The sequence below is a fragment of the Periplaneta americana genome, chromosome 8 (genome assembly GCF_040183065.1).
Source record: "Periplaneta americana isolate PAMFEO1 chromosome 8, P.americana_PAMFEO1_priV1, whole genome shotgun sequence".
NCBI lineage: Eukaryota > Metazoa > Arthropoda > Insecta > Blattodea > Blattidae > Periplaneta > Periplaneta americana.
Window position 1 is genome coordinate 44,537,083 of NC_091124.1, and position 19,332 is coordinate 44,556,414.

Genomic DNA, 19,332 nt, shown 5'->3' on the forward strand with positions numbered 1-19,332 from the left:
CAAACAATCAAGCCGAGGCTATAGCCATTTTGAAGTCCCTGGAACAACTACAATCTCTCCTCAACTGTACTAACAACAACATAAGAGCAGCCATTCACACTGATAGCAAAGTGACGCTTGCCTCACTGAAAAACATTGCTATACATAGCCCAATAATAGAAGTAATTCGAAAGAAGATTCGCCAACTTAAGGATCTCAACTGGACAATTCACTTTGGATGGGTAAAGGCACATATTGGTATAGAAGGCAATGAATTGGCAGACAGACTTGCCAAAGAAGCAGCCAAAAATAGTGAACTAGCTATAATCTATAACAGGAAACCTGTAACATCAGTTGTCATTGAGCTGGGGAAAGAATGTCTTGAAAAGTGGCAGAGTCAGTGGAAAAAAACACAAAAAGGTGCCACATGCAAATTATTCTTTCCAACAATAGAACAACGATTAAATCAAATTCTCCATGTAACCAGAGTTCACAGCACTTGTTACAGAGCACGGGAAATCAAGCTTACCTTCATAGGTTTAAACTAGATTAGAAGTTGTGTAATAACCATAATTGATTTTTATCGTCTATTTATTATGGAAATTTAAAGTTACATTATATTTATATATAATATGTAACTTTAAATGTAAATATGGTGTGAATGTTAAACATTTGATGGTACCACTGACAGCAGATTCAGATTTTTAAATACTGTTCAATTTGTACCTCCGTGTATTTCTAAAAACAAAATTCAAAGTGGAGTTGTTTGCTCTAGCCTGCCCTCACAATTATACATAACTACAGATGTGGACAAATTATTAGATTAAATATAATTATTTGCACACTTTGGTCTATTTATTTTTAAAATGGAATACATAATTCATGATCTGTGATAAAAAAATATTAATATTTTGTATGGATTTCTGTTGCCTTGTGAGAATTTTAAGTCTCTTTCGAATGGTGTGTATAATATTTCTGCAACACTTCTGAATTTAAGTATCTCAATGGCAAATAGGTACCATATTATTATTCTATGAGCCCAACTTGAGTGGTAATATTGAATTTCTTTAATCTCTTCTTGACACAAAGTCGGACATTATCTAGTGAGATTACTGTTGATAAAAATCAAGTAGCCTAACAGTAATGTAATACATAACTGCTTCATAAAATGTACGTTATATCAATTTCTTAAGAAAAATTAAAAATACGTTTTAAATATAAAATATGGAAACGACAATATTTAAATTTCCTTGTGGTCGGTTGACTACATTTTAAAATAAGATCGAAAGTTCTCAACCAAAGTACTATCAATTTTCTTATCTACAGTAACTGCTACAGCACAGTCTGGTCGTCTGGTGTAGCTTCGTGACTGTATATACTAGACTGTGGCTACAGCTTCTACTCACTAACGCTTGATCCATTTTTTTCATTCTCTATGGAATTCGCGTTCATTGCTCAACACATAACAATGCAGTCTTCAACAATGCAGATGACATATTGAACCGCCATCATGATTTTTTATTTCAATTAAAGCAAACAAAGATAGTGTTTTATGGAGAGTATGTGTATTGAGGAGCTCAGTTCGATACCCATGGGACAACCAGGATAAACCTCTTCCCACTGAGGTGAGCTTTTTAAGTTATTTTATGATTCTTGCTTGAAAACTGCAACAATAAGTAGGGAATAAAAAATATTACGTTTTGTAGCATCAATGGCGATTCTAGGGATAAATGTGTATATTGAGGGCTGATAATTACACCTCGATTGGACAGGCACATTTAAAAACACTACCGAACGTGCGAAGCAATTAAAAAATTACTCTGGACAATGAAGTTTTGTGGTTTAGATACATTAAACTTTTTTATGACCATCCTTCCTTACCAATAAATACAACAGAAATAGTATAATGCAGCACTTCTGAAAGTTTGGAATTCTGTGAATCATAAATTGTATTTAAATGGTATTTTAAATTTGGAGAATACTGAAAAATATGTACAAAAGTCACGAAAATACGAATCAATAAAAATATGAAACATCACCAATAATAATTATTATGATATAATCGTAATATTACAAAATAAATATTAATTATTATATTTCATTATTATTAATACTATTAAAGATCTAAAAAGAAATATAACATTTATCAGTTTCATATCTGGATTCTGTGCGTATTTGTCTATGAAAACAAATTACATTATTACTACTACTACTGCTGCTGCTGCTGCTGCTGCTGCTGCTGCTGCTGCTACACATTTATTGAAGTGGGTTTAACTGTAGAATTGAAACTATGTTAATAATGCATATATATTGTCAAAAACTTGCTTTTTCAATTTAGTGTACGTGTATATCTTAATATTTACATAAAATACAGAAAATAATAATTCTAACAGTAATGAAACTTGAAAATCCTCTCATACCATACATGAGACTGTTATCAGATTTGTGTTGCGTTAATTCATGATCAAATGAAAGTGAGAAATGTATTAATATTACAAATAAATAGCACACTTTAGAAAGGAACTATGTCAAAATTTGCTAGTTTTCAGGAGAGCAAAGAAACTTATTTTCATGAATAAGCTACCAGTCCCGTACTATAGGCCTAAATATCAACTTGATGTTAGAGATACAGAGAAAGGTTCTAAGTTCCTTTCTTTTCAAATCAATATTTGGACCATGCTAGAACAAACTTTATAAAGTAATTACATAATAAAAATACGATCATTTGGTCCAGGCAGCATCCGTTTTTGCACAAGAATAAATCCTTCAACATGTTTCTGAATTGAACTTGTATCTAAATAATAAAATACGATAATTTTAGTCAATGGAGCATATTCCTTTAACATGTTTCTAAATCAAACTTGGATACTATCCTTAATAAATCACTCCAAACCAATTTCAATAGCGTGGATTGTGTAACCTATTAAGATAATTTTTTGTGTTGAACCAATTATGCATAATAACAATAATAATAATAATAATAATAATAATAATAAAAAAGTAGACCTGGGTAGCGCAGTCCGTATAGCGCTGGCCTTCTGTGCTCGAGGTTGCAGATTCGATCCCGGTCTAGGTCGATGGCATTTAAGTGTGCTTAAGGGGGTAGATACACCTTTAGGGGTAAAAAAATAGCAAATTTCAGTTTATTTTTTATTTTTTTGTTAAAGTCTGAACTTTTAGCTTCATATCAGTGAAAGAATTTCTTAGATATCTGCAATATATCCCGAGCTATGCCCATAAATGTATGTTGATGTCATCCGCCCTGTCCCTTTAAATTGTGACTTGCCACACCCACCAAACGTCTCACTGAAAATGTTGAGTTAATTTTGCTGTATTTGAATTTAGCGCTGTAAATCTTTTTCCTTGGCGCTGTATGCTGAATTTCTCATAGAGCGTATTCCGAATCTCACCGGTGAGCAATCCGATGGCATCACGGTGTTCCGAATTCCACCGATGACGTCATTGATGCTCCACCGGTGTCGCACCGGTGCCATCAACTTGCAGAGGTGGTGGCAGGCTCCATCAGCCGCCATCAGTGAATCTGATTGGTTCTTGTATAGGGTGGGAATTAGCAGACGAATGACATCGTGCATTGTTGTGTCATGGCGGTGTGTTCTGTTTTAGTTCTGCTGTATTGTTTGTAATGAGCACAACGTAAAAACAATATGTTAATGGCTTATGAGCGAACATGTCAACCGACCAGTTATTACTACCGGTTCAAGAAATAAGTTGTTTATGATCTCTTTTATTTGAACGAGATGGCAGTACGGAAATTTCGCAAAATTTTGCTAGCGTAGCACAGATAACCACTTACACAGTCGCCATGACAGCATCGATTCTTCCAGCAGTTTTGTTCCTTATTTTCGTTGCAACGTGACGTTATTGATGCCACCGGACCGGTGAGATTCGGAATACGCTGATACATTCTGAGGAACAGGAAGTTATGTACGACACTTTTCTTCTTGGCTTGGTTATCTCACTCGTGTTTGTTTTGAAATAGAGGCTTGTAGTGTATACACGTGTGTCTTGTAAATACGTGTTTTCAGATGTTTTTATTTAATTTTATTAGATAAACAGTAAGATAATGGGTAAGCGTAAAGCAGTGTATAAAACTAAGACCCGAAAATTTCGTAGCAATAAGTATGTAAGTGCTAAAAGTGGAAATGAACAACCACGTGGTGAATCTAACCCACCTAGTGCTTCAGCTAAGAAGTTGTGTGATGACTGTGATATAGTGATGTAAATTTCTTATTTAATGTAAATATTATGTTCAAAGAACTAGAGAGGTGCCTGCGTTGTGTACGTGGTTCCAGTGGAAATATTAATGTACATAATATAGTAGGTCTAGGTTGTAAGGTTAGAATAGTTTGTAAAATGTGTGGTGTTATAGGATCGTTTGACAACTGTTACAAATTAGGACAAAATAATAATGTATATAGTGTAAATAGAAGAATTATATATGCAATGAGGTGCATTGGTCAGGGCTTAGCAAGCATAAAGGTGTTCTGTGCACTTATGAATTTGTAGAAAAGACTACATATAATATGATCAATCAGAGAATTCTGGATGCAACAAGTGCAGTGGCTAATGAATCTATAAGTATGGCAGCAGAGGAAAAAGCTAGACTAACCAACAGTAGAGATGTGTCTGTGAGTTGCGATGGTACATGGCTTACCAGAGGCCAGAGTTCACAACATGGTGTATGTACTGTAATTGGAACCACTTGTGGGAAAGTTTTAGACACTCATGTTCTCTCGCTGCACTGTAAAGCTTGTGAGGTGTGGAAGAATAAAACTGATACTATAGAGTATTTAGAATGGTGGGAGACACATGAAAATGACTGTAGCATAAACCATGATGGCAGTCCAGGCTGCATGGAAGTAGAAGGAATGAAAAAGATTTTTTCTCGTAGTGTTGAAAAACACAAGCTGAGATACATAAACTACATCGGTGACGGGGACACAAAGAGTTACAAAGCTGTATCAGATGACCAACCTTATGGACCAGAAGTGCAAATCATTAAAAAGGAGTGTGTTGGTCATGTGCAGAAGAGGATGAGAACAAATCTCAAGAAATTGAAGGACTCAATGAAAGGGAAAAAATTGAGTGTTGGTAAAACATTGGGTGGCAAAACAGACTGACTGATGCAGTGATCAACACATTTACTGTATATTATGGTAATGCAATTGGAGCTAATTGTGGATCAGTAGACAATATGAGAACTGCAATTTGGGCTATCTGGTATCATAAGAGCAGTGGAAGAAAAAACTGTGGACAGCTACAAACACAAGAATAATCTTGCTCCAGCCATCATGGAGGCAATAAAGCCAGTGTTCAAAAATCTCGTGTCCACTGACTTACTCAAGAGGTGTGTTGGTGGTTTTACACAAAATAACGACTTGCTGAATTCCAAAATATGGAAAATATGTCCTAAAGTAGGCTTTGCTGGTCATAAAATAGTGAAAGTGGCTGTAAATGATGCAGTAATTACTTTCAATAATGGTATGAAAGCCAGATTAAAAGTAATGAAATTGTTAGGTCTAGTTATTGGCAAGTACTGCCTACAAGCATTGGAGGAGCAGGACACAACTCGGATACAATCTGCAAATAAAAGGGCTCTACAAGCTACAAAAGAAGCCAGGAAGTGCAGGACGAGACTAAGATTAGAAATAGAAGCCAAAGTTAGCAATAAGGAGGGAGTAGTGTATGCAGCAGGAGAATTTTGAAGAACTTCACAGCTTTCCACCTATTGGTAAGTTTGTCGCTCGTTTCCTGTAACTTTAATTTTTTGAGACTGTTTTCTTCATAACTTCTACAGTTTTAAAGATATCTGCATGGAACTTTGCATGCTTGTTCAGTGTGTTTAGATCTAGAAGCCGTAGTAAAATCTTTGCAGTTGCTTTTATATTTTATTTTTCGGAAAAAAATATGCATTGCTAAAATTTGAATTTTTTGTTCTACTGTATGTATCCCAAGAAAAAAAAAATATTTTCCGTAAAGATAAATAATTTATTTTACTACAGCTTCTTCATGTGGTTATTAAGAACAATTTAAAACAAGAACCATGTGAAAATTATTATATTTAAGGAATTTTTCATGAAAATACTGTTTCATGGCCTAGCGATCAGAGTATTTTTTAAAGAATAATTACTATAATAAGTGACATTTATTTTCAAAATTTTAAAATGCTGTAAGATAGTAGATATAATGGACAACAACCATAAAAAATTTCAATTCATTAGAGCATAAGGTTACCTGGTGGCAGAATTTTTAAGATCACTATTATTTTACTAGTCAAAGGTGTATCTACCCCCATGCTTAAATGCGACATGTTCATGTCAGATTTAATGGCATGTAAAAGAACTCCTGCGGGACAAAATTCCGGCACACCAGCGATGCTGATATAACCTCGGCATTTGTGAGCGTCGTTAAATAAACCATAATAATAATAATAATAATAATAATAATAATAATAGTAATAAAAAGCAAAATAAAAATGGACTAAGTCTTCAGAATTCCAAGTTTGTAGAACTGCAATGGAAAAGGTTTGAGAAACACTAGCATAATGTATTACATTAGGTTTATAGTTATTATTAGGGCACTCTGGTCCACTACATAACGTCATTGCTCCGGACAGCTGAAAATGGTGAAATTAAAAATTTTTATTTTTTTATTTTATGGATTCATGTTCTTTAAACTCCTCTTTTGAATGATATATGCTCTATGTGTGTTTTCCCATTCTAAATAGTTTTAATAATCGTTTAAACAAAAACTGGGTTTTGACATTTCACAGATTTGAACTGTTACATATTTGAATAGCCTGCTTATGCAGGGATTTCTTTAGAATATTTATAGTAATAACGAGGAATGCGCACAAATGTGCAGATTGTATAGTTATTGTGCGGTTATTCTTTGCTGTAGTCTTTCAGAGACCTTGTACTGTTGGAACATACAGTGAAATGGTAGTGGCTACAATGTTTCTCGCACAGATTGCACACACACTGTTCTGTTGGCTCTTGGAAACCTGGCTTTGTGCATAGCTTGTGGTGGAATCCGTGGACTGCTAGTCTTATCAGGGTACTACGCAGCTCGCAGTTTGGTCCTGTCCAATTTCTATCTATCATGGCATCCTTGCGAAGAACTCCTGCGAGATCTCTTCTCTTTTCTTTCTTCGTTCGAGGAAGAGCTCTTCCGCTCGTTCTGAAGATGGCAGGAGCAGTTGTGTTCGAACATCCTCGATGAAGACAGTTTCCCGGGAAAGGTCGTAAGCTAGTCGTGATGGTGTATATATTGATATTTCCAGAGCTGTCTTTAGAAATCTGGCTTTAACTGCTTCCAAGTTTTCCAGAGCTTTTTTGGATGAATATGGCCAAATTAGATTTATGCTGTATTGAGAATCGGGGATATTTTTGCTCTGAAAAGAGTCATTGCAGTATCCAGCGACAGTTTCTGTAGCTGTCTTACCTCGTAAATAGCTTTCGTTGCTATTGTTGCCCTTTCCTTTGCATGTATGTTGAAGCATGTTCTGCTTGTCTGGAAAGTTACCCCAAGGTATTTGAAGCTGTTCACAATCTTCAATTTTTTCCCATTGAGTATAATATATTCAATTTCTGCTGTTTGCCCCCCTTTTCTGAACACCATCTGCATGGTCTTTGTTTCGTTGACTTCCTGGCTGTTGATGTGTGCCCATTCACTCAGGGTGTCCAGTGCCGCTTGTAGTTCGTTTTTATCTCTTGATCCTAGTATCATGTTGTCGGTGTAGGTACATGTACAGTGAGGCTGGCATGTCTTGCAGTGCTTTGGCGATATCAGATGTGAGTATGTTGAACAGGAGAGGGCTGAGGGGGTCTCCTTGTAGAACACCGTTCATCTGAGTTATTTCTCTTGATGTTGTTATAGAATCACTCATATGAACTTTGTTTTCTGTCAGAATATTTCTGATTAGGATCATACTGGGGTCGTCATTTCCTGTGAATTTTTCGAGTTTCCTTACAAGGATTTTCCTGTCGACAAAATCGAATGCCTTCTTGTAAGCTACGAACACAGTGTATAGTTTTCATTTTGGTCTCCTTATGGCACTTGTTGGTGGCCGGGTAGCTCGGTTGGTAGAGCAGCTGGCTACAGACTGGAAGGTCCGGGGTTCGATCCCAGCTGGTGATGGGATTTTTTTCTCGTTGCCAAACTTTCAGAATGGCCCCGAGGTTCACTTAGCCTCCTATAAAATTGAGTACCGGTTCTTTCCCGGGGTAAAAGGCAGTCAGAGCGTGGTGCCAACCACACCACCTCATTCTGGTGCCAAGGTCATGGAAAGCATGGAGCTCTACCTCCATGCCCCCCAAGTGCCTTCATGGCATGTTACGGGGATACCTTTACCTTTTTTTTTTTTTTATGGCACTTGTTATGTCGTCTATAAGGTTCCCGATTGCGTGTAAAGTCGACCTGCCTTTGTGGAAGCCGAGTTGCTGGTCTGGAATTTGATGGTCGATTTGTTCAATCAGTCTGAATCTTTGTGAAGACCTTGAAGATGGTGTTCTCTAGGGTGATGCCTCGACATGAGTCGACGCTATCGGTGGGTCCTTTTCCCTTGTGCAACAACTTTATTTGCGAGATCTTCCACTGGTCGGGGATGTCTCCCATTTCTAGGTTGAAGATTTTTGACCATAGATTCGTCATTAACATGCTGGTGTCCTGTATGTGCTCATTGAATAATTTGTCAAGGCTGGCAGCCTTGCATTTCTTTGAGGCTGTTATCGTTTTTGTTACTTCCTCTTCTGAGATTCTGTTATACTCTTTGCTCGACTTGTTTAAGGCTCTTGTTAAGGATGGAATTCGTCCAGTTTTGATGAGGATGCTTTCAAAGTGCTCTTCCCATTTCTCCATTGGTATCGTATTCAGTATCTTTTCTTTTGTTTCAATGAGGTCCACCTTTGCCTCCTCGGCTTCTTTTCTTCCTTCTCTTTCTAAGTATTCATTTTTTCTCGGCTTGATCATATTCTTGTATTCCTTTCGAACCTTGGAATATTCTTTCATGTGTTCATATGTTTGACTTGTCTTCATGGCGTGGAGAAGTTCTAGTATTCTCTTGCGCTTCTGGTAGCAGTCGTGGTCGAAACACATCTTCCCCTGTTTGATGTGTGCTGGCACAATTACTTCTTTGTTGATGTTTATTAATATTTCTACTGCCTCGTTTATGTTACCATCTTGTATTAGAGTTTCGGCTGTTTCCATCCTTTCGGTAGGAAGCTTTTGCGGGTCTATTTTCCTCGAGTTGGTGGTCTTTTGCTCGTCTTTCTTGTTGTATCCCCTGTCTTCACTGAAGGGGAATTCCGTGGTAATGGGTAGGCGTTTTCTGAGTGGGGTTGTTCCAGATTTCCACTTCCCTGTCTGCTTTCCATGACTGATGTTTCCTTGGTAGAAAATGAGGTCGATTGTGCTACATCCACTTGGTGCAAAGTAGATTTTCGTCTTTGCCTCGTTTATAAGTATCAAACCTTCTTCTTCTAGGCATTTCAAGACTTCTTTTGTTTTGAGTTTCGGTTAGTCAAGTCTTCAGTTTAAATTGCCCACTATCAGCGCAGGCTTGTCATGGCACATTTTTTATATTGCGGTTAGTAATTTTGCTGTGATGTCTGCTGGGTCTTCTTGGTGCGTGCGGTACATTCCTGCTATGTATAAACTCGTCTCTAGGAAGATCAGGTTTTTTTGTGTGTGTAACTTATGTGTGTATTCACTATTCTACAAATGATTGGTTTATAATAACATGATACACCACCTGATGATCTTCCTGTTTCTTGTGTAGCCAAGGCATGTATACTATAGTAACCTGGTATTTCGGCAGGTTCTGTAGTGAAGGTTTCTGTGAGTATGTTTACGTCAGAGTGCTGCATTGGAATTAAATCGCTCACTTGCACTCGGTCGAATGGCGCACCCTTGAGTGAGATAAGATCGGTCGTGATACGCTTGTAATAAATAGAAGCACAGTACAAGGTCATCTCACCGACATGTCTTATCTTGTATGGAAGGCGACAGATAAGATATGCATATGTTTTGCAAAATAAGGCTTTATTTTCTGCGTTTATGACAAACGTTTAATGGAATGGTCTAATGGAACGTACCAAAACAGTAACACAAAGTTATAAATAAAATAGTATGGAAAACTTTGATATACAGTTATTATTGCTAATTAAGAATTATTCACTATATGATTTACCACATATACAATATGATAGGTCCATACATAGTGTTCAGCCTATATACTGCGACAATGTAGAAACGTTTTACAAAATATTATTGATATAGCAGTAGATTAATAACAATATTAGTACAGAGATAACGTTACAGAAAATCTAATAAAACGAATAATCATGCTGCACAACTGTTACAGACGCAAAGATTGATGCACTAATTATTAGAGATTATTATTATTACTAGAAAACTTGATACGGTTCTTGCATTATCGTGATTGTGTTCTCCGTTTATAATAATTACATTTACATCCAGTAACATCTATCAGATGTGGCAAAAGTAAAATCACTCCTGTGTAGAAAAAAAAAAACGTTTACCTACAACATTTATATTACATTTTAAAGCAAGTTTTGTAGTTGTACTATGGAGAGATTAGTTAAACACTGCAAAGTTTTGAAATGATAACATCATAACATCTATGATGTTACTACACAGTTCATCACTGTAACAAGAACGGATGTCTAATGCTCAGCTTATATCGTTCGAGGATTTATCGCTCGCGACAATTTTACCCATCATGCATGTGCACTCCCTATCGGATTATGCTATGAACTACTTGGCGCTCAAGCAAAAACATCCGATGCAGACCTCTGGTTTATGTTGTGTGTCTCCAGCAGGTTATCCAGTGCTAAGTTCAGTACCTACCTATGCTTTTTAACCCTTCCACATTTCATAAGAGCATAGTCCAGAAGTCCTTTCCTGTTGTTTCTGTGAGGGTCTGTCCAATTGTTTTCTTTCTTTCTTTCTTTCTTTCTTTCTTTCTTCTTCTTCTTCTTCTTCTTCTTCTTCTTCCGGTTTCATGACTGCTGATGCCGTCTTCCAGAAACCAAACGCCATCCTCCCTATCCATCCACTGCTCTGGAAATCGCACTGCTCTACCGAAATCGAAATGGTTTCACCATGCAGAAGGATCGAATATAGTGTGCCTCTCTTCGAGGGATACGCCCACTTTGAATGCTTTACTGGTGCCTCTTGTCTCAAATACAAAATTACAATGGTTTTGTCTATAAGGCAGAACACCCATAGTGTTGAGGCAATGAAAACTGCAGTGTGGTGTATTTTATTTCACATGTCTTCGAGTGACAAAAGTCCAAATCATGAACTAGGCCCTAAAGGTGGTGACTCTTGGTGTAAATACCAAAAAGGCAAAGAATCTGGCCAACCTTTCAGTCACAAAAACAGTTTACCTTGTGCAATAGTAGAAGAAATCAAGTCAATATCCTGTGAAGTGCCAACCCACCGAAAGGTATATTGCTTAAAGACAAATATATACATACATATACAAGTCAATATTCAAAGATCTTACAAATACTGAGCTTTTGAAAAAATGCCTCCACTATCAGATACAGAATCCAAATGAGTGTGTCAACACTATTATATGGGCACAACTACCAAAGAGACGGAGTTTGTTTCAATCAGTGCACTTCATTTTCGAGTGTATGATACTGTGATTACATTCAATGATGGCAACATGTGTAGATGTAAAGTATTACAGAGCTTGTTGAAAACCATCGGACTCTGTACAGTGAAAGCCAGGTACAAGATGGACAAAGAAAGACTTGGAGCTGGTGTTTAGTATGCAAGGGACATTGAAATGAAGACTAGACAGCACAGAAGATTGGCATAAAGAAAACTAGTGGATGATCTGGAAGAGGAAGCTGACAATCCATCATATGGACCAGGAATGTATTGAGAAACTTCAGCGGCCATTTCCCGTAAGTTGTGTTTTTTTCTATAAATTGTACTTTTTTCAGGTTGTACTGGTAAAAATTAGTTCAGATTTTGAGATTACATCAGTAATTTAACACGAGCTTCTTGTGATTTTCAATTTTTTATATGAGTTATAGCTAAAAAATATGATGAAAAATGTTGTTGACAAGATGCCTGAAGAGAGAAAATAATTAATCAGTATACTACAGAGTGATTCGTTTGGGTGTGGTTAAAATAAAACAACCGTAAAACATTTACTACTGAACTTTATTTGTTGAAACTTTGTGCACACAACACTGAAAGATGGGAGATTCCTCAGAGCTCAACATGACCCCCATTGCGCACCCTGCACAACTCATAATGGAGATGTAATTCAGCCCATGTCCATTGTAACATAAGAGGGGTGATTTGTTGAAAAGCTTGAGTAATTTTTACTCTCAGATCATCAATGTTCCTGGGTTTTTGTGAATAGACAATGTCTTTAACAAAACCCCACATGAAGAAGTCAAGAGGGGTTAGATCTGGGGAATTTGGAGACCAAGCCAAGAGATAGCTGGTTTTCTTATTGGGTTTCGCCTGCGATCTCTTGCATGTTTTTTTTTACAAATATTCGATACAACAACATTATGGAATCATATTTAGGTACATTATGCACACCATACTCACGTCGAAATTCCTTTTGACCTCTTTTAACACACTCAAATTTAGCATACCAAAGAACACATTGTGCCCCCTGTTGATTCTTAGTAGCCATTTTAATCATCTACGATTTTCATTTGTCCTTTCAGATTATGCATTGTTGATTGTCATATATGGAAACTCCCATCTTTTAATCATAATATAACCAGCAAGAAATTTTTCCTACCATCATAATAGTTTTATAATAATAAATTAATATTATTCATATCCAAATGGATCAGACTGTCATCATCATCATCATCATCTTCATCACGGCATAAGCCTTGTGGCTCGTTCCGTCTTCAAGAAAACTGATCCGACCATCTCATCCGTGGCCTGCCGACATTTCTTCTACCTACAGGTTTATATTTATTTATTATTTGTGGTGTACGATCTTCATCCATTCTTTGTATATGATCTTGCCATCTTTGTCTGTATTCAATGATTGTTTCATTTAGACTCTGAATTTCCAATTCTTTTCTAATATCTTCATTCCTCTTTTTATCTATGAGTCTATAACCTGCCACCTGTCTCAAAAATTTCATCTCAGCAGCCTCTATTTTCTTCTGTTGTGAGATAGTCAAGACCCAACTTTCACACCCATAAAGCAAGGTTGGGATCGCCATTACTTTGTAAAGTTTTAACAGTGTTGCCCTATTACAATTTTTAAAAGTTCTTTTTATTGTACCACATAGTGTTTGGAATTTGTTTAATTTATTTTGCACATCTCTATTGCCGGTATATGACACAATGTAACCAAGATAATTAAAATCACTTTGTTGTTGGATGGGTTTATTATTTATGCAAATTTTTGCTCTTAACAGATCTCTTCCTTTAAGAGCCATTATTTTCGTTTTTTCATATGAGATTTGAAGATTATATTCACTTGTAATATTATTTAATTCATGTATGGCTCTTTGTAAATTATCTTCCGAATCTGCAATTAAGATCTGGTCGTCAGCAAACAACAGTGTATCAATGTTTCTCCCTTTTATTTTAAAATGTGTTTTAAGCATAGTCTGCCATCGTACAACTGCGTCATTAATATATATATATATTAAATAGGGTAGGCGATAATGGACACCCCTGTCGTACTCCTAAATTAATCTCTATTAAATTATCCTCTTCTATGGATTTCTCCAATTTAAACTTTGTATTTGTATACATACTTTGTATTACTCTTATAAGATGTTGAGGAAAACCGTTTTTAATCATTATTTCTCATAGCAAATTTCTTTTAACTTTATCAAAAGCTTTTACATAATCTATAAAAGCTATTAGAGTTGGTAGGTTATATTCTCGTCGTTTCTCCATAAGTTGTGTTATCATGAAGATACAGTCATTGCAGGAACGTCCTTTTCTAAATCCATTTTGTGAATCATGCAGTATAGTTTCTGAGATTGGAGCAATTCTTTGTGTTATAATTTTTGCATAAATCTTATAACCTGAGTTCAAAAGATTGATTCCTCTATAATTATCACATTTAGTTCGATCTCCCTTTTTAAAAATCGGGCATATCAATGCAATATTCCATTCTTCTGGTAAATGTCCATTTTTCCAACACATATTAATAAAGTTCAAAAGCCTCGTTTGGAATTTAATCGACGCATATTTAAATAGTTCCATATTCAAACCGTCAGTTCCTGGACCTTTTTTGCTTTTGAAGTTTTCTAAAGTTTCTTTTAGTTCATCCATACTTATTAAATCTACATTTTCATTAACATTTGTTATTACTAATTTATCTCCTTCTGGATCAGTCCATAATTTCTTATAATATTTGTTCCATTCTTCATTCTTAATTGGATTATGCTGTAGTCTATCTTTCTCATTCTCATTCAACTGTTTTAGAACTTTATATACTTTCTCTTGTCGTCCGTGTAGGTCGTGTTGTAAGTCATTCACATATTTATCCCAACTTTGTCGCTTTATTTTCCTCACTTCGCGTTTCACTACAGCATTTAACCTCTTATATTCTGTTCGGTTCTCTGTTGTTTGATTACTTAGGAACTGTAAATATGCTTTTTTCTTTTCATTTATTATGTTCGCAATTTCTTCATTCCAAACTTTGAGTCCTCTATTTTTATATTTTTTTGTCCTCTTACCCAATACTTCTGATGCAGCCTTTATAGTTATACGTTTAATTTCTTCCCATTCTGAATTTATATTATTACTTATTGGTCTTTCATCTATATATTGATTGATTAAGTCGCTTCTGATACAGTTGTAGTATACTTTCTTCTTGTAGGAGATGAACTTTAAAAGTTTGTTTTGGTTCATTTATGTTTCTTTTAATTTGTTTCCATCTAGATGGTATTGATATTCTTGATATTAATAGGAAATGATCTGTACCCACATCATATCCTCTGTACACTCGTGTGTCTTCTACCAGTTTTGATACTTTTTCATTTACGATCACGTAATCTATGATTGTACGGCTACCTCTAGCACTCCAAGTATATTTATGTATATCTTTATGGCGGAAGAATGTATTTGTGATTTTCAGTGTGTTACGGTATATAATGCAAAATTTCTTAAGATATTTCCATTGATATTGATTGTGGGTTCTCCATTTGTTCCTATAATTTTTCCAATTGGTATATTTCCTATTCTGGCGTTTAAGTCTCCTGCTATAATTATGTGGTCATTTTTATTTGTTTTATCCAATGTAGTTTGTAGCCGATCGTAAAATTCGTTTGTATCATCCAATCTCCCTTCCTCTGTAGCATAGCATCCTATTATTGTCATTGGTCCTCTAGGTGTTTTATATCTCAGTTTCATTAAGCGTTCATTAATAAATTCATAGTTCTGTATTTTTGTTTTCCATTTTTTCTTCAATAGTATTGCTATTCCTGCCGACGCTCTCTTATTTTGTGGGACTCCACTATATAACATTATATAATCTTCCAACTCTACAGATCCCTTTAATTTCTTTTTTGTTTCTGGGATTATTGCTATATCAATATCTGCTTGTTAAAGTTCTTTCTGTAATTCTTCTTCTTTGTGACATATACCTCTTACATTCCAAACACCTAATTTCAATTCTTCCGATATTCCATGTCTTTTGTCCTTTTTCTGAGCTTGGTTCGTCATAATGTTTATCCGGCCATTTCTGTTTCCTTGAAGAGACTGAGTAGAATTAACTGTCCTCTGGACACGTTACCAGCGTGAAGCAGAGTAAGACTGTTGCTGGGATTGCCAGCTCATAGACTAACAGTCACGTCTATCATATGTATCATCCCCATATGAAGGGCTGCCTCTTCCGCCGCTGTGAATGTCGCCGTTGAGGTCTTCACCCATTAACCCCTGGAGATAGGGTGTTCCAGTATTTAAGCCCCCAGAAACCGGGCTCCTTGTTGGTCCACGGGTCCTTATTACCGTAGTTATTCGGACCACCCCACCATATTTAGTGGGATCCCCCATCCGCCACCAAGGGGACGCGCCCGATAGGGGTTACAAGGTCCCCCACGGGACTGTATATGACATAATTTGAAAAGCCCATGTTAAATTGCTCACAAGTGTCCCAAGAACAAGTCACAAAATTTCATAGTTCTACTCCAAGCAAATCCTGAGAAAACATACACTTCAAATCAGTAATTTAACATTGGTAGGTAAATAGGGCGTGCCAGAGTGCCTTAAATCTAATTCACTGGTGTACTGTATGTGTTTGTGACATTCCTCCCTTTAAATATTCATGTCTGACATCCTGTGTTGTGGAAAGATCGTTTTCACAGTATAAGTCGTTGTTCAGAGATAATCAGCATGCATTTGTGATGGAGAATTTGAAGACTACCTTTGTTGTCCACTGCAATTCTCGGCCAGCTACTAGCAACTGATACTCAAGTGTGATTGGTGAGTACCTAGTAACAATTTTTTTCAAGCTAAGTAAGATATTTTTGTCATATTAAAAGAAATATATTTTTTAGCAAATATTTTCGTATTTTTTGCACATAAAAATAAATATATTAAAAATGTTTAGCAGATATAAAATGTGCTCCTTACTTATCACTAGCTGTGTTAAGAAATTTTAGGCGGTTTTTACAATTCTTTCAGAACTTTCAAAACAATTCCAGGAATCTGTAATTCACTGATTCAATTATCGAAGTTTCTTGCAGTATTGTAGGTTTATAGAGAAATCTACCTGCAACAGAGAAAATTTTCAAAAAAAGTTAATTCTAAATGTTTCATAGAATCCACTCATTCAGGAATAACATTAATTTAATTGCGTCGATCTGCATCATGGGACGCCCACTTTATTTTTGTTCTAAAGTGAGCCAATTTACGGCATTGTAGACCTTAAAACTTCACCATTGTCGATTAAAATTTTAACATTTATTATTCCACATTTCTGAATTTTTTCTAAAAATAAAGGAGCCCATGCAGTGGGAAGGCATCAATGCCGAGAATGACATGCAGCCCATGGAGTGGGACCCTGTAACTAACCCAGTCAAACATCAGGATACCAGATAATGAAGTGGATACCCAATAGAATTAATGATGGTGGACTAAACGTTTCGCCAACAGGGTAAGACATTGCAGCTTTCATTTTCTTTATTAGGTCAAATAATTATTGAATTAGCATGGACTAATACTCCAGCAATATTCCAGGTCTGCATTGCAGTAACAGGAAACTAAGGGATTAAGATTATTTACCTCTAGAAATATAAGGCTTTTGCTTTGAGAAATATTCATGGTTAAATTATTGCATTTTCATAATATTGTGAATTTATTTCAACTCAACAATAGGATTTTATTCTTCCAACAATAATTCCTTTCTACAATTCAGCTTAAACGCTCTCGTCAACAATAGGATTTTCACTCAACACAGTATTCGTTATAGCACTCCACTGACGGCAATGACAATTTACTTGGACTATTACGAACAACAATGAACTGTTAATCTTAACTAATATTTACAAAGCACTATTTACAAATCAGAACTATCAGTTCTCAGTTCACAGTTCTTCTAGCTCAGTCACTCGAGTTCACAGTATCTCGAACCACAGACCTTCAGAGACAGTTCACTGTACTCGAACTCAGGTCCCTCCAACTGCGGTCCACTGCACTCGAACTCATGTCCCTCCAACTGTGGTCCACTGCACTCGAACTCAGGCCTTCGGATGCTGAAACAGTTGCGGACGCACACTCGAGCCGAACTCCGGTACACAAGGCTGGCTTGCTTGCTCTGGCTTACTCACTGACTGGCTGACTAATCAACTGAAACTCTGCCCAAGTTCGAGCGCATTTCTTCTTTTATAGCAAAATCATAGTTGCGAGAAATTTCTACGAGTTCTGGATAGATCGCGATATTTCGACGCGTGTCTCCATTCTCAAATCATCTTGCATGCTGTTGCTCCCCTCCTTCACGGCGCGTAGCCATGCCCCAGGAGGCAGATGCGCGCGCACCCCGCCCAACACAAGGCCGACTTAGCCTCTCCTCCGTCGGTCGTGAGATCGAATCTCACGTGGGCGTCACAATATCTTGAATGGGCAATTCTCCTTAATTCTTGAAATTAGTTTGTGGAGATTTTTTGATAGCTCGCATGTTTGAATGTGTGGAAATATGTAGCTTTTAACGACGACAAAATAGTATGTTCTTCCATATAGAGTTTTGTGTCTTTTTGGGTTTAGGCAACACCAGCTCTTACAAACCACGTACAAAAGTATCAACTACAGATCTACGAGTATGTACAGATACAGAAAAAAATTTGGAGCTCCCTTATTGTATGTTTTGCTTACAACACATTGCGCATGTGCAGTAAACAAGAGCTCCTGTATATATGCTACTTGTAGACAGTCGTGCGAAATTATTGTTGCCTACATACAGTTAGATTCCCATCAAGACTCGCTCCATGAAAGAATTTCGATAAGAGTAAATACTCTGTGCATATGAGAATGCATAGCATTTCTTTTTTTATTACGATTTTGTTGATATGAGCTGTTTGCTCTTTGTAGTGCATTTTCGTGTAACTTCAATGGATCAGTCCTGGAAATGAAAACTGCTGTAACTTTAACTACGCTTTTTCTTGTGTGTACAACAAATACAAAAAGGTGAGAGTAAGATTTTTCCAACATTCTGTTAAATAGTGTAAGATGCACAAATTTACAATATTAATAATAATGAATACTAACACTGGGCAATTCTGCAAACCATAGCCTGTGGAAAGTGTTGTTTGAGCAATAGTTGTGTGCTGTGCTGACCATCATGCAGACTTGCAATATGTAGGCCTACCTGTCTTTAGTATCAATCCAAAGATAAGTGCAGAGCGCATAAAATCTTCACACGCAATTTTTCGTTCAAGTCAAATGTGAACTCTGGTAGACATATTTTCACTCAAGACTCAAGGGGCTTTACCTCATGCATACCTATATGCTCTCCACTCCACAAAAATATAAAGATTGAAGTTAAACCTTTTTTTTTTTTTCAGAATTCTATCAATCATATAATTATTACTTTTAAAATTTTATTCAGTTCACGATTTTTCCTTTGTATTTGTTTTACAACTTCTCTTATCACTGCATAAATTAATAATATTGAAGTGTTAGTTTGTTTAATTTTCATAGAAGTTTAACTTTATCTTGTTCCTGTTTTGCATCTAGGTATTGCACAAACTAAAAATTAATGATTAGTATTTGCGAATTTAAAAATGGTGTCATTCTAATAATCTTATTATTAATGTAGACAGGACTTCATGTTTATTTCTTAGTAATAATGTTAATTTT